This window comes from Macaca thibetana, chromosome 7 (genome assembly GCF_024542745.1).
Source record: "Macaca thibetana thibetana isolate TM-01 chromosome 7, ASM2454274v1, whole genome shotgun sequence".
NCBI lineage: Eukaryota > Metazoa > Chordata > Mammalia > Primates > Cercopithecidae > Macaca > Macaca thibetana.
This window is the reverse complement of record NC_065584.1, coordinates 3,169,876-3,182,965: the sequence shown is the minus strand read 5'-3', so window position 1 is coordinate 3,182,965 and position 13,090 is coordinate 3,169,876. Positions and strand designations below refer to the sequence as shown.

Sequence of the window (13,090 nt, the reverse complement as noted above, 5' to 3'; positions counted from 1 at the left end):
TGCGTTATCAAATACTAGGTTTTATTCATCCTTTCTACTTTTTTTTTTTTTTTGTACAGATTAACCACCCCCACCTCCCTCCCAGCCTCCAACTATCCTTCCCAGTCTCTGGTAACCATTCTTCTATGCTCTATGTCCTTGAATTAAATTGTTTTGATTTTTTTCAGCTCTCACAAATACGTGGGAACATGAGATGTTGGTCTTTCTGGACCTGACTTATTTCACTTAACATAATGACCTCCGGTTCCATATGTGTTATTGCAAATGACAGGATCTCATTCTTTTTTATGGCTGTAGAGTACTCCGTTGTGGATACATACTGCATTTTCTTTAACCATTCATCTGTTGATGGACACTTAGGTTGCTTCCAAATCTCAGCTATTGTAAAAAGCGCTGCGACCATCATAGGAGTGTAGGTATTTCCTCCATATACTGATTCCCTTTCTTTGGGGTATATACCCAGCAGTGGGATGTCTGGATTGTTTAGATTTTTAGTGTCTCCCTGGGTAGTTTATGTCTTTTAAAGAATTGGCCCATTTCATCTTAAATTTTCAAATTTGTAGAGATAGAGCTGTTCATGGTGTTACTTTATTAAACTTTTAATGTCTATGGAATCAGTAGTGACAACCTCTCTTTCATTTCTGATATTGGCAATCTATATTTTCTCTGGTTTTTTTTTTGTTGTTGTTGTTGTTTTTCCTTAGTCAGTTTTATTGATCTTGTCAAAAAATGAGCTTTCGATTTTTTTCTATTGCTTTCCTGTTTTCAGTTTCATTGAATTCTGCTTTACTTTTTATTATTCCTTTTCTTCTGCTTACTACAGTCTTAAATGGTTCTATTTCTAGTTTCCTACAATGGAAGCGTAGATGGTGTATTTTAGACTTGTCTTATTTTCTAACATGTACATTCATGCTATAAATTTCCCTTGAGCACTGCTTTTGCTGCAGCCTGCACATTTTGATAAATTGTCTTTTCATTTATTCCTAAATATTTAAAATTTCTCTTGAGACTTCTCCTTTGACCCATGTGTTATTTAGAAGTGTGTTACTTAATCTCCAAATATTTGGAGATTTTCCAGCTATCTTTTCTGTTATTGATTTCTAGTTTAATACCGTTGTGTCTTAAGAGCACGACTTCTCTTCTTTTAAATTTGTTATGGTGGGTCCTGTGGCCCAGAATGCCCTCTGTCCTTGGCGAATGCTGCACGAGAGCTTAGAAGAATGTGAACTTGCACGTATTCTACTGCTGCTGGGTGGAGTGTTCTAGAAACGTCAGTTGATGAAGTTGATTGATAGTGCTCTTCATGTCACCTCTCTCCTTGCTGACTTCTGATTGCTTCATCACCAGTGACTGAAAGAGGGTGTGGATGTCTCCAGCTACAGAGGTGGGTTTGTCTGTTCTGCTTGCAGCTCCTTGAGTTTTTGCCTCTGGTGTTGTTTGGAAGGACGTGTCTGGAGCTGCTGCAGTACCGCTGTAGAAGTGACCTCGTGGAGTCCCAAGCCCCTGTGGCCTCTCAGTTGCCAGCAAGTCCTTTCCTTGGCTGTGGGCCGGTGACTGCAAGACTGCAGAACAGCGAGCAGCATGTGAGTCGCCAGTGGAGGAGCCTGTTCTCCCCGGCTCGCCGGCCCCACGCCCACCCTGTCTCAGAGACTTATTTTTCCTCCCTCATTGTCGTCAGGCTTTGCCTTCTGACTTGCCTTGGCCAACGGAACGTGAGCAGCAGCAGAAGTGCCCCTTCGTGAGAGTGAAACTGTCCTGCAGGGAGCGGCCCCTCCAGCCTGGATGCTCAAATGAGAGCGAAACTGTCCTGCAGGGAGCGGCCCCTCCAGCCTGGATGCTCAAATGAGAGTGAAACTGTCCTGCAGGGAGCGGCCCCTCCAGCCCGGATGCTCAACTGTGGCAGGTGCCCGGCTGACCTACGGGAAATGCGGAGCCCGAGTGGAAACATGCGTGTGTCGCAAGCTGCTGAGATGCCGAGATTGCCACAGCCCGGCCTGGCATCAGCTGACTCGAGGAGAAACTGGCACCTAGAATTCGGTGCTGTCACACACAAAACCTAAAATTTGTGGCATTGGCTGGGGTGGGGTAGGGGAGGGGGAGGAAACTGTAATTAGAGGCTGGGAGCAGCATTTTTATGTGGTGAAACATTTGGCAAAACTGTCATCTATATGATATCTCGGGGGCAGAAAACATAGGAGGCTGTGGGCTGGGCACGGTGGCTCATGCCTATAATCCCAGCACTTTGGGAGGCCAAGGCGGGTGGTTGACCTGAGGTCAGGCATTCAAGACCAGCCTGGACAACATGGTAAAACCCCGTCTCTACTAAAAATACACCAATTAGCCAGGCATGGTGATGGGCACCTGTAATCCCAGCTAGTTGGGAGGCTGAGGCAGGAAAATCTCATGAACCCGGGAGGCAGAGGTTGCAGTGAGCCAAGCTTGCGTCACAGCACTCCAGCCTGGGCGACAGAGTGAGACTCCGTCTCAAAAACAAACAAACAAACAAAAAATAGGAGATTGTGGATTTAAGCAAAGAGGTTTGGAAACCAAATGTGACTGGTGTGTCTTGGTTGCCATTGGAGATAACAGATGAGATAATACAAGAAAGATGTGCTCAGATGGAAATTGTCTGGCTTGCAAACAGCCTTGAAAGAGGCAACTCCTTCTTATCTCTAACCAATAAAGGATAAATGGGAGAAATGCTTGCTCAACAAAAGCCAATTAGGCTCAGGCTGGTGGCAAAAGCCAGGTGGGGAGTGTGACCCCCCGGGGTTATGATCTCTGAATATATTAAGGTGGCAGCCCAGTACATGCTTTTCTTTTTTCTTTTCTTGTCTTCCTTCCTTCCTTCCTTCCTTCCTTCCTTCCTTCCTTTTTTTTTTTTTTTTTTTTTTTTTTTTTTTTTACCAGTGCTCACTCTGTTGCTCAGGCTGGAGTGCAGTGGCACGAACACAGCTCATTGCAGCTTCGAGTTCCTGGGTTCAAGCTATCCTCCCAACTCAGTCTCCCCAGTAGCTGAGACTACAGGCGTAATTTTAAAATTAGCCCAGCTAATTTTTAAACTTTTTGTAGAAATGCGGTCTTGCCATGTTGCCCAGACTGGCCTTGAACTCCTGGGCTTCAGAGATCTGCCTGCCTTGACCTCCCAAAGTACTGGGATTACAGGCGTGGGTCACTGTACCCGGCCCCAGCAAATCTTTTGAGTCAGGTGAAATTTTGTAAGAAGAGAAATTGGGGGCATTGCTCTCCCAAGGAAGCCCCAGAAGTTAAAAGTAGCTGCCATAAAGTCCAGACAGTGAGACGTATCTCCTCACCTGCTGTGAACTGCCCGAAACAGACGTGAAGCCAGCCACGTGCTGACGGAGCTGCACACCCGGCTTTGCCTTGCAGTGACTGCGAAGGTGCGAGATTTAAAAATCATGTCTGAGCCTCCAACCTTCTGTGGACAGAAAGCAGGAGTGGTGCAGGCTCCCTGAGGACATAATTTCCAATATCCTCTTCAGATGTAGGCCAGAGGGTGATGGACAAGGAAGAACCTCCCAGAGGCGAGCTCAGTGACGGGCCAGCAACGGATTAGGGGCTCCCACCGTGGAATGGAGTCAGGTATGTTGACCAACCCGCTGGGGTTTGTCTGGGACTTTGCTGGCTTCAACACGGAAAGTCCCGCCTCCCACAAAACCCACTGGTCCTGGTGAACTGGGCCGTATGGTCACCGTGGGATCCTGGTTTGGAAACATTCCCTGTACCCAGGTATGGGGCTCTCAAAATCTCTGCCCAGCAGAACCACAGGGCTGCCACCCACGAGCGAGCACAATGCCGCCCTTCCCCTCTCCGAAAGGGGTGCTTCTTCCATCCCCCCGGGGTCTGTCCCGCTGTGGTATTTTGTGTTGTGAGTTGAAGCTGATGTTCCCTTTTAGGTCCTAGGTCTCTGGATCGGGAGGATCTGTGTTCAGACGGGAGGCAGAGGCTGTTTCCCGCATGTTCTGTGTGTGGACGCGAGAGGAGTGAACATGGATGGCGAGGCAGGTGGGCTGCTGGGTTACGGTCACCAGCGTGGACTCCTCTTCTTGGACTTTCCTGCCTTACTCGCAGCAGTCTCAGCCACGCGACTCGCCCAGAGTGAGCAGATGTTAGCAGCAGCGGGCCGGGCTGTGTCCAGCACCAACCTGAAGAGCACCACGTGGTCCTGCCACATTCTCTCTCCCTCGGCTGTGGGAGGGCCTGGATCCCAGGGTAGAGAAGATGCGTGGGGCAGAACCACAGCTGCCTGCCACCTACATGGAACACCAGCCAGAAAAAAACCTCGTGTTGAAAGAGAGGTCGGTGGCATTGCTCAGTGATTCCAATCCTGAATTGCTGAACTTCTGGGGATGTTTGTCACAGCAGCAGAATCCAGCATAGCGACTAACACAGACCATGCCACTACCTTCTCCTGGAGACCCTCACGGACTTCAGGTTGACAAGCACAGGGACCTCCTGCCTCCTCTTGCACCAGTCCTGGCCTTGCAGGCACTGTCTATACCTTGGCTCTGCTGCCCTGCACGTGATCTTATCTGCCTCCTTTTCTATTGAAATATTTTAAGCAAGGGGAGAAACAAGGGTGGAGGAGCAACCAGAGGAGACCCTTGCCCAGGGGATGCCTGCTCGGGGTCTGTCCTGGGCAGGGAGCAGCACAGCCCTGGTGGCTTGGGTAATGTGGCGGCCCCCCTGCCCAGGAGTCCCCTGCACTGGCCACTCCAGGCAGCAATATTCTCTTTGCCTTAATGAATTCCCCTCAAGTCTCCAGTTAGAAGTTTCCTGCTCCAATCTTCAATATGCATATTTTAAAACACTCTGCAAATTTGAGGGCCTCTCATGTATCATTTCAATCCTCCAGCTATTAGAGAAATTGGGGTATCATATAGATTACGGAAAAATTACTTTGGGCAGAGAAGGAGGTGGAAGATCAAACGCTTATCTGTACAAATAAATTCAGTGCGATCCACAATTAAGCAGCATTTGACATTTAAAAAATATTTGATCCATGTTTTGGCTTCCAGAGCTGCTTGAGGGAGCCGCGATTTGTAAATTACATTCAAATCAGGGTTAAATATAGTTCCCAGAGAAAGATTGTATGATTTAAATTGCCTAATTATTTGGGGGAAAAATCTGTTCTCCAATAATTAAGAGAACGAGGATGCTTGACTTATTGGGGAGAGAGATCAGAAGTGGCTATTCCCTTCTGGGAGACCAGGAGATGCTGCCTTCGGGAGGGGACGGTCACACCCCTGGGGTGGGGGCGGGTGATAGAGACCCAGCAGGCAGGCCCCAGGCAGGGGCAAGAAGCTGTCCTTATCTGGCCCCAGGTAGCCTGCTGGGGTCTGTGGCCAGGCAGGACACCCGGTGCTCAGGGACCAACCAGAAACCAACCAGAAACCAACCAGAAACTGGCAGCCTGGGTGCTGAGCCAGAGGCCCGCAGCCGCGCCAGGCAGGGAGCGGGCGCCAGCTCTCTCTGGCAGGGCTGGCCGGCATATGGGAGCACCCAGGCTGGGGCCAGACGCCTCAGGAGGGGGATTTGGCAACACCCAGAGCCAGCAATTAGTTAATTAGCTGATATGTCTTAAAAGTTAGTATGGGGAGGGGTGTGGATGGCAACCTGCCTTCAGGAAAAATTCCAAACCCCAGCATCCCCTCCCTCCAGACCCAAGAGTGCGTGTGTTGTGGGGTTGGGGGGAAGGGGCCCTGGGGCAGCAGACAGCACGGGCCGGCTAGGCAGCCTCTGATCCCTGCTTGACATAAATGCACGTGAGGTTTGCAACCTGGGCCAGCGCAGAAGGATCCTGAGCTCCCCCCGTATCATCTGTGAGATGGGGAGAATTGCCCACACCTTTCAGTCCATGCTGAGTATTAAATGTCAGCATAGACAGGAGTGCAGCGGTCAGAATCTGGAGGCAGACACCTGGCCCTGCGCCTGTGCTGTGTGACCTTGGACAGGGTACCTACCTCTCTGAACCTCAGCTCTCAAGATAGTAAGAAGAGTGACCTCCCAGGCTGCTTGGGGGATTCATTGCAACCCCATTCGTGAGACAGGTTGAGCCAGGTCAGTGGTCGGGCAGGCAGCAGGCCTGGGTTCCTCACCCTGCAGATACTCACTGATGACCTGTGAAGGGCCTGGCGTCCATCCAGGTTCCAGGACTTCCACAAAGCGCTTGAGAAAGCTCCTGCTCACCTTCAAGTGCAGAATCCGGTCGTTCCCAAGGAAACGGGATCTTTGCAGAAAGTTGTTTGGCGCGTGATCTAGAACCACAGGTTCAGCAGGGGAGCGGGGGCCTGAGTCGGAAGAGGGGCTGCAGGCTGGAAGGCAAGGAGGAGCCGTTGCCAGGATGGGATAAGAGGGCTCCAATCCAAGGCCGGTGGGGGCGTTTGCTGTGTTCCCAGAACTGCAGGGGGTCACTGGGGCCTGACAAATGACAGGAAGCCATGTGTGGGTTTTGAGCAGGGACCACTGTGGTGTGATCAGATTGAAGGGAATGGCACTGGCCAGGAAGGGAACGGAGCAGCGGGCCGGGGCCAGACGAGGTGGTCGCAGTGGACAAGTGCTCACGTGTGTGTACGAGTGTGTGCATGCAAGTCTGCATGTGTGATCTGAATCAGTCTCCTGACTGCCGCCCGCCACACACACCTGCCTGCGAGACGGAGAGGGTGGTCAGTGTGGCTGCCGCCCGCCACACACACCTGCCTGCGAGACGGAGAGGGTGGTCAGTGTGGCTGCCGCCCGCCACACACACCTGCCTGCGAGACGGAGAGGGTGGTCAGTGTGGCTGCCGCCCGCCACACACACCTGCCTGCGAGACGGAGAGGGTGGTCAGTGTGGCTGCCGCCCGCCACACACACCTGCCTGAGAGACGGAGAGGGTGGTCAGTGTGGCTGCTGACTTTTGGGGCTGGGGCCTACAGGGCTTGTGGAGGGGTTGGGTGGAGGGTGGGCATTGGGGAAGAAGCGTAGCTGCCTCATTCCTGCATCTTTGGCAGCAGCTCAGCGCCCCGTGGGGCACACCCTGGGTGCCACTGCCCAGTAGTGGGCCCCGGGCCATGGGGAGGGTGCCCTGCAGGAAGCCCTGTACCTGGTGCTGTGAGCTGTGGATGATGCACGCCCAGGCCCTGGGCCCAGCGTGTAGGGCTGCCCCAGTCCAGCACACAGGCAGCTCCTGAGGGCTGGGCCACCTCCACTCAGCACCAGGGATGGTGTAGAGGCTGGTCTTGGGCTAGTCTTGGCTCCAGGAGGCTTCAGGGGCCTGAGGTGACCTGAGGGTGTGCTAAAATTCCTAGGCCAACCTGCCCCCTCCGGGCAAAGCTGAAGGTCCTGCCTGTCCTGGACCCCAGGCCGTGGAGACGCGCCGGGAAGAGAGGCTGTGGTACACAGAGTTCAGGTCTGGGGACACTGACTACAGTGTCGGGTCACTTCTCTGCAGGCCTGGGTAGGAAGGGAACCCAGCAGGCAGAGCCAGCATGGAAGGGAGAGGTTGGCCATCTCGGGCACGATCGGCCCATGGGAATGTTGGCGGTGAGGGCGCCAGGGCCTCTGGTTGGGGGCTTCAGAGGAGCTGCAATAGCCCTCCTGACACAGAGGTGAGTGAGCCCCTGCCGCCATCCCCCTGTTCAGAGCCTGCCCTTTGAGATGTTCACACTCAGCCACGGGCCCCAAGAACCATGTAAGGGGGTCTGAAGCCTCTACCCCCACTCAGCAGAGTCACTCTCTAGCCCCAGACTGAGCCCACCCAGTGGGTTTGCTCCCAGGTCCCTGCTGCTGTTGTGTGCCCCTGTGTCTTGAAGGACACAAACAGCTGAGTGGGGTGGGTCTACCGGCAATGCCCCACTCCTGCCATCTGATGAGCCCCCGCCCCAGCATCTGCCTGAGTGAGGAGATCATCTCTGAGCCCCCAGGCCCTCCCAGGAGGGTCTGAAAGGACAGCAGTTCTTGGGGGATCCAGGAAGCCTCCCTCTCCCCTCTTCCCCACCGCTGACATGCACATGGCTTGGACATCCTGCCCCAGCCCGCTGGGGGCTTTTGGATAGGAGTGTGACTTTCATTGACCGAGAATCCAAAGTGCAGGGCATGGAGGGAGGCGTCCCGCAGCGCCAGCCCTCACGGAGCCCCTGTGGCCACTACGGCCAGCGGGAGCCCTGGCCCTCTGCCGCTGCCTCAATGACAGCGGTCTTTCAGGCTGGGACAGCTGCCCCTGCTCTGGTCATGGGGGCTGAGGGATGGCAGCCTGTGCTGGGGGACCCATGCCCACGGCCTCCATGCTGTCGGCTGACCCACACGAGCAGGGCCCAGGCTTCCTGAGGTCTTTAGACACCTTCTCTTGTCCCTGTCATCCATGGAGCCAGGCCCGGGTGGGGCACTTGCTTCCAAGAGATGCCCTGGAGCCGACTCTGCAATGTGCCCATTCTGTGTCTGGGGAATGAGAAACACTGACACAGGCCGCCTGCCTGCACACAGCGAGGCCACTGAACGCCAAGGCCAGGCCTCCTGGGGGGCACCTGGGGTTCCTCTCTCACCTCTTCCCGCAAATGGGCCATCGCCAAGGAGCTCAGGTGCTGGGGGCGATGAAATGAGGAAGAGGGCTGTGTGGCTGGGCCTCGGGGACTCCAGCTAGCCTGTCCCCATCTTTGTCTTCTGACCTCGGGTGGGCCAGATCTATGCTCTGAGACCCACTTCACCCCAAAGCATCTGAAACCCCATATGCCTGAGGCTCTCTGCTGGGGGAGGCCCCTCTTCTTCCCATCCCAGGGAGAAACCAGGAGCCCTGGCTGGTGCAGGTCATGTGTCCACTCTGGGATAACCCACTCTGGCCACAGGGCAGGATGCCAAGACCTGAGCCCCAGGACGGTAGGGCAGGAGTGGAGGCAGGCAGTCGAGGGTGGCGTGCTGGGGTGGCTGTGTGGGGCCGTGAGCACACACACTGTACAGGCTCTCCATATCACCCAAGACACTGTGGGCATGCCTCCCTGTGCCAGCCCTGTTCCTCTATAATTCTGGGGCACACAGAGTGGCACGCCAGCATCTCCTCTGACCCTTCCTGTGCGTTCAGAACTGGCGTTGCTCGCTCTGGGCTTCCTGGTTCCTAGGAGAAGGTGCAGGAGGTAACTTTGGCCTCTCTGCCCTCCCCAGCACTCCTTGGCATGTGGACATGTGCGACAGAGAGAGAGAGAGAGAGAGAGAGAAGCGGGTGGGGCCGCCCCAGCCAGCTGGCACAGGGTCACGTCTCTCTGTCAGAGCTCAGTGAGCGCTGCTGGTCTTGTAAAACCTGTGATGGTAATTGAATCCGGGCAGGAGTCCTTGACAGGGGCTGTTAAATGCAGGAGCAGGAGTGGGCTTGGGTTTACGGGCTCCCGGTCCCCAGCTCCTCTCCCAGTCCCCAGCTCCTCTCCCGGTCCCCAGCTCCTCTCCTGGTCCCCAGCTCCTCTCCAGAAAGGCCAGGGCTGAGCTTCTCCTGGGGCTTGGATGCGATGGAGCAAGGGGATGGACTTGATGACCCCCGCCCCGAGAGCAGCCGGCGACTGGCCTAGGAGCCACAGTCTGGGTGTTTCCACCCAGGGGCTCAGGAAGGCCCCGGGAGCTGGCTCCCTCCGTGGGCGGGTGGTCATCCTTCAATCTGCGCTCCCGTGCCCCGGGTTCCGCCCTGCAGTGGCATGGGGGTCGGCCCTGTGCCTGCTCCCAGGCTCCTAGAAGAGAAGACGGTGGGACACTGACCTTCTGGAATGCCAGGAAGGGAGGGAGCCCAGGATGAGCAGCTGAGGCCCCTGGGGTGGTCAGGCCAGTGCTGAGGCTGGGGGCAGAGAAACTGCTGCCCAAAAGGGTGGAGGGGGCATGGGTGGAGTGGGCGGGAGTGTTCCCAGCTGGTCCAGAGAGGTTGACCATTGTCCCCAGGGTGGTCTGGCACACCTGTGGCTGTGCCCAGGTAGGAAGGCTGCTGTGCCTTCTGGAAAGGCTGCTCCTGAAAAGGACACATCACCAGACATCTGCCCTTCGAGGGGCCTCTGCCTTGGAACAGTGGAGCTGCGACCTCCCTGCAGAGCTGGTGGGGGCAGAAGCAGCGCTGGGCACACCTGGCCGGGTGAGGGCAGCGAGGGTGGTGAATTATTTAGAGTCGCCAAAGGTGTTGAGTTAGAAGCTAATTAAACAAGCTCTCCGCAGAGCAGCGCTGTAAAAGAATCATAAAACTCCAATCTCATTTGTTCCGCTCGGCTTGCACAGGTGCAGCACGCCCCATAAAAGGCGGCCAGCGCTGCACAGTCTGTGGGCAGCTTGCAAGTGTGCGGCCTTCAGCGGTGCTCTGCAGGGCCGTCCTGGCTGGCTAGGGCCCAGGCTGGAGAAAGCCCTGGGCGTGTGCTGGCAGCTGGGAGGCTGCGGCTCCCCAGGCAGCCCCTCGGTAGGGGCAGTTCTCACTCAGGGTGAAAGGGAGACCTATTGTGGAATGGTGAGGTGGCTTCACTAGCCTGCAGGTGACCCAGGGCGCCCTTTGTGGTGCTGCTGTCCTGCTGCCTTGGGTCTTGGAATGAGGCCTTCTGGTGCCCAAGCCACAGTGGGCAAGGCTGCTTCACCCTTGAGTTGTCATGGAGTGGGAGCGAGAAGCTGGGCTTGCAGAGGAAGGAGAGGGGTTTCTCTGTACTGGCCTGAGAGAGGACTCTGGGGTGGCGCTGTGGGCCGGGACGCTGCTGGCCTCTGCCGTGCACCTGCTGTGTGCGGCTCTGCACCAGGAGCCCAGACTGCAACGGGGGAGGGAACCTGCAATTCCCACACGCCTGCCATAGCTTGTCCAGCAGAGCTCAGCGGGGGTTCTGCCTCTTTGACACCTGAGGGAGGGGCGCAGGCAGTTGGGGAGGGGACTGGTGCTTCTAAAGCCCGCCCACTCAGGCAGGGGGACGTGCCTTAGGGCTGAGTGTGAGGTGGGGGCTCAGAGCTTAGGCCCATGTGGGGGGCTGACTAAGCTCCAGGCTTTGCTGCGAGGGGTTTGGGTGGGTGTGTTTAGGCAAATCCCTTTAGCATCGGGGGACTCGGGCTGCATCCTCTACAGCAGATGCCGTACTGCCTCCTGGACCTCCCTCTACCATGCCTCTGTTTCCTCGTTTCCACCGCTGTCACGGAGGCAGCGTGACTGGTCGCTGAGGGTGCAAGGCGCTCACAGCTGTCACGGAGGCAGTGTGACTGGTCACTGAGGGTGCAAGGCACTCTCTGTGTGTTGGGCTCCCTCGTGGCTGGCAAAGGCTCCGCATGCCCAGCGGGTTGCAGTTTGCAGACAGAGCTCACTTGGTTCCTGGGACCTGTGAGTCCCTGCAGTGCTCCAGGGCGTCCACTCAGTTGAAGGATGGGATGGGACAGCTGGAGGTAAAGTGGGTACCGGGGTCATTCCTACTATAGCTGGGTCTGTCTTTCTGGGTCTCTGACCTTCCAGAAGGACAGCTCTGCCCTGTGGGCCCCTCGGCACGCGCATGAAGCTTCTGGGGCCTGGACCATTCCCGTCCTATTGAGGGAGGATGCAGGGTGGAAAGCACTCCCCCAGCAAGGATGAAGGAGAAGCCGGTGGCCGTGATTTGCCATTGTCCCTGTCACCTGGGTGTCCTGAGACCCCCCTGGGGACCAGCCTTAGAGGGTCCAGCCTTAGCCAGACAGGCAGTGCCTGGTTGTCCAGGTTGATGGCCCAGCTCCTACCCTCATCGGCAGCTGGCTTTCATGAGTCTGCCATGCACTGTGCGTACAGGGCAGGTCTGGTCACATCTGGAGTTTGGAGAGCCCAGCTGTGCCCCTCCTGGGCAGGACTAGGGGTCACCTAGGCCTCTCTGTAGCTCTGGAGGCCAAGGCAGGGCCGTGAGCAGTGGCCAGGGTCCCACTGCTTATCTGGAATCTGCAGTCCAGCTTCGAGCCCCACACAGCAAGCCCAGGAGCCCGGGCTCCATCTGCAATGACAGGCAACAGGCAGACAGTGTGGGCACCCGGAGCGTGGGTGTGCATGCTGTAATTTGTTGTCATCTCAGCACAGAACAGGCTGCTTTCTCCAGCCTGGGTGGCCTGCCGTTTGGTGTGGGGCCAGGGGACGCCATCGTGTGGCATGTCAGGCCTCTTTGTCTCCTGGCTGGAAGATGTTGATGGATTCTCTATTGCTCGTTTGATCAAATTGTCCAGAACACAAAGGGGGAGATTGTGGCAAAAGTCACATTTGGAAAAAACAATTCCTCATCCTGACAGCAGTCCCTGGAGAGAGGGCTGGTCCCGCTGGGTCCCCAGCACAGAGAGCGCTTGGAAATCTAGCTGGCAGGCGAGACCTGTAATTAGGGCTAGAGTGGGCTCCATGGCCAGGAGCAGGACAAGGAGAGGCAGCCCACCAAGGAGGATGCCCTGAGACCCTACCCTGAGATTCAGGATTTGTGGCAAGCGTGGCCTGTCACGTGGGAGGCACCTGCAAGTTCACGGGCAGCGGAATGCGGAATAAAGTGGCGTGATCTGCCATTCAGGCTCCTATAGCAAAACAGCCTGAGCAGGGGGCTATCGAGACTGACGTCTCCCAGGTCTGGAGACTGGAAGGGAAGGACCCTGGCAGACGCCTTGTCTGTGAGGGCTGCTTTTGTTCTCCAGTTCAAGGATGGCTGTCTTCCGGCTGTGTCCTCGCGTGGAGGACGGGGTGACGGAGCTCTCCAGGGTGTGTTTGTAAGGTCCTTAATCCCATTCCCGAGGGCTCCACCTAACTCCCAAAGGCCCTGCCTCCCAATTCCATCACGCTGGACCTGAGGTTTTCAACAAGGAATTTGGGGGTGACTCAAACGTGGAGACCATAGCAACGTCTGCCCTGCAAGTACAACACAGCAGATAAAGACAAGCTAGGTCCTCAGGGAAAGACAGGCGATGTCCATAGCATCTGGGGACTTCTGGCCACGGTAAACATGGATTCAACATGCTGCTCCTTGACTCAATAGACGTTGGGTCTTGTTGGTGGCACAGTTCCAGGTGGGTCTTCCTGGTTGAGGGCCCAGGGCCTTCCAGGGCTCTGCCACCCTATTGGGTCTCACTTCCACCTGAGGAGGGTGGAGAATCCTGACGGGAGGTGGAAA

At 55.9% G+C, this 13,090-nt stretch overlaps 2 protein-coding genes across 30 annotated transcripts in view; one reads left to right on the top strand and one right to left on the bottom strand.

Moving 5' to 3' along the window:
- SIVA1 (SIVA1 apoptosis inducing factor) overlaps window positions 1–13,090 on the top strand; it is a 692,134-nt gene that overhangs the window by 197,706 nt on the left and 481,338 nt on the right. The window lies entirely within an intron of this gene.
- The window catches only part of ATP5MJ (ATP synthase membrane subunit j), an 819,915-nt gene that overhangs the window by 357,008 nt on the left and 449,817 nt on the right, over window positions 1–13,090 (bottom strand). Inside the window, exon 1 of one of the 29 annotated variants that reach the window (XM_050798464.1) lies at window positions 4,703–4,706. The exons of the other annotated variants lie outside the window; for them this stretch is intronic. The gene's annotated coding sequence lies outside the window, so the exon portion shown is untranslated. Of the gene's footprint in view, window positions 1–4,702; window positions 4,707–13,090 lie in introns of those variants that run through there. 29 annotated transcript variants of the gene reach the window in all.